This window comes from Babylonia areolata, chromosome 18 (assembly GCF_041734735.1).
Source record: "Babylonia areolata isolate BAREFJ2019XMU chromosome 18, ASM4173473v1, whole genome shotgun sequence".
Classification (NCBI taxonomy): Eukaryota; Metazoa; Mollusca; class Gastropoda; order Neogastropoda; family Buccinidae; genus Babylonia; species Babylonia areolata.
In genome coordinates, this window is record NC_134893.1 from 53,914,425 (window position 1) to 53,916,924 (window position 2,500).

A 2,500-nucleotide genomic window follows, 5' to 3' on the forward strand; every position below is an offset into this window, starting at 1 on the left:
GGCAGTGTTGGCGATGCAGCAGCAGGCATGTCGGAGTGTGTCACTGGTGATCCCGAAAAAAAAAAAAAAAAAAGCCTGTAAGCCACTGAGACCAGGCCTGCGGTCCACCCAAGGTTTGAGCAGAATTCGAGCGAGTGACTGAGCGACTCAGTGAACGGTGAGCCACTGAAGGACTGACTGTGCGGATCGATGTAAAGCGTTTCACTGGCCCCGGCACGAAAAGCAAGCCGCTAAGCCCACTGTTCGTTCCTCAATGAACGGTATCCCCCCCCCCCCTCTCTCTCTCTCCCTCTCTCTGTCTTACTACCATCCTCTTTCCCCTCTCCCAGGCATAAAAACCACACATGACATTTTGCAGTTCACGCATGTTTCTTTTTCTTCTTCTTCTTCTTCCCCTTCTTCCCCTCTCTCCCCCATCCCTCTCCCCTCTACTCCAGAAACCTGCTGGGTGCTTGGGGTGAGAGCGGCTCCTTTTTCACGTCGTGTTCCTGCCTTCTGTTGCAGACAGACGACTGAAGGGGGCGGTGGTCGAGCAGCCCAGTGAGCGGGCTGCGTGGTGGCAGGAGGACGGACGCTGACAACAAGGTGATTTGCCGTGGTACGGGAAACGCTCTGCTGTTTGGCCCACTGCACTCGGCGTCACCCAGCGTGACAGCGCCGCTTCCTGGCTCTGACTGCCTGCCTGCCTGTCTGTATGCATGCCTGCCTGCCTGCCAGCCTGTCTGCCTGCCTGCCTGCCTGCCTGCCTGTCCGTCTGTCTGTCCGCCCACCTGGCTGCTTTGCCTGCCTACTTACTCATCAAGACGCTGTAGCAAAACTTGGCCAGTCAGCTTCCAGTGGGATAAAAGAAGCGGGCAGTACAACTTTTGGTAGAGTTAGCAATTAGGAGCGTGGAAGAAAACAAAAGAAGAAAAGAACCGTTTTCTTTCGTGAGGAAAAAAAAAACAAAACAAAAAAACCCAAACCCAAAGTTGTGGCAGTGAGCTGTCGGACAAAACGTGAACTATGGTGATGGTACTTGATCCCAAGACGTGTTTTCATCATTGTTTTATTGCAAATGTTTCATAATTAGTTTCCTGTGTTGCTACATGTGATAGAGCCAGTGATCAACAACTTTGCAATCAGTTTGCGTGTGTGTCTACATTCTGAAAATTAGAAGACACACGAATGTCAGACTTTTGTTGTTTCAAACTTCGCCAGCAGAAAAAAAAAAAAAAAAGAAAAGAAAAATCTTCGCATCATCCGATCAGTGTGACCGGCTGTCGATTGTTGTGACATAAAAGTTGTTTTTGCTTCAAAATGTTGGTGTGGTTTGGCCAACATATTTTGAACGACTTCAATGCTGTTCAGTTTTGTTTTTGTTTTTTTTTGTGTGTATGAAGCATCGTGATTGTTGAACGTGCAACGTTTGATGACTCGGTATTTACTGTAATTTGTGACTCATCTGATGGACTTCAGGACAATTTGATTCTGTGTTCTACAGCAGTTGATTGCTTACTGTCTGCTCTGTGCTGTTTGGCAGCGGTGAGGAGACTCAGCTGATACCACGTCTTTACTAGCTCTTCTTTAGCTGCACACTTTTTTTTTGTAAAGAGTGTGTAAAGGTTGGTAGTTTCAAGAAGAATATTAAAATTATGTAGATATTTCTAAAGCCCAAACTGCACTGTGTGATGTAGAAAACGGCAAGCTGGCATAATATTAATTATTTCCATTGTATATGTTGCCATCGAAGATTGTTTAAAAAAAAAACCCAGATCTACAGACACTGCTTTCACTACTCTGAAAAGCAGATTCGTTTTGCTTTTGGATCGTTATGTTGTTGCTCTGAAAACAAACATTGCAACAATTGTAACTTGATGTTTGCGAATGGAATATTGTCTTCAGTCTCAGGTATCGTCTGAAGACTGTTTCTGTTAAAGATTGTGTGATAGTGTATCGAACCTGAAGACTACAAACTAACCACTTCTGTTCAAAACCAGGAAGCAGAATGTGACACCGGTGTCACTGAACTTTGGTAAAGGCATCGCGCGGAATGGTGTGTGTGCATTTCCCGGAGGGTGACAGCCCACCCGACTGGTCCTTTATCACTGCTGTCCTTTGTCATCATCCAGGATCTTGAACCCGTTGTGACCGAAACCTGACTGCGGGATGCCAAACACAGGAAGTGACGTAGAGTGGTCCACGGACATGAGTCCGGTGGAAGGACTCAACATGAGCTTTGACGATGACGCCTCCAATGGAAGCAGCTGTTTCGGTAACTGCACACAGTCGCCATTCGCAGACATTGAGCGGATCATCAGCATCGTGGTGCCCACGGTGTTTGGCGTGGTGTTTCTGCTGGGACTGCTGGGCAACACGCTGGTCATCCTGGTGGTGGCCTTCGACAAGAACATGCGGAACACCACCAACATCCTCATCCTTGTGCTGGCTGTGGCTGACCTGCTCTTCATCATCTTCTGCGTGCCCTTCACCGCCACGGGGTACGCCATCCCTGTCTGGC

At 47.8% G+C, this 2,500-nt stretch overlaps 2 pseudogenes across 2 annotated transcripts in view; both read left to right on the forward strand.

Annotated features, from left to right (window-relative positions):
• Positions 1 to 788, forward strand: part of LOC143292065 (allatostatin-A receptor pseudogene) — a 108,591-nt pseudogene extending 107,803 nt beyond the window's left edge. Inside the window, exon 2 of the transcript XR_013056615.1 lies at positions 505 to 788. The product of XR_013056615.1 is annotated as an allatostatin-A receptor pseudogene (transcript). The remainder of the gene's footprint in view (positions 1 to 504) is intronic.
• Positions 789 to 972: 184 nt separating this feature from the next.
• Positions 973 to 2,500, forward strand: part of LOC143292066 (allatostatin-A receptor pseudogene) — a 38,955-nt pseudogene continuing 37,427 nt past the window's right edge. Inside the window, exon 1 of the transcript XR_013056616.1 lies at positions 973 to 2,500. This exon is cut by the window's right edge and continues 1,093 nt beyond it. The product of XR_013056616.1 is annotated as an allatostatin-A receptor pseudogene (transcript).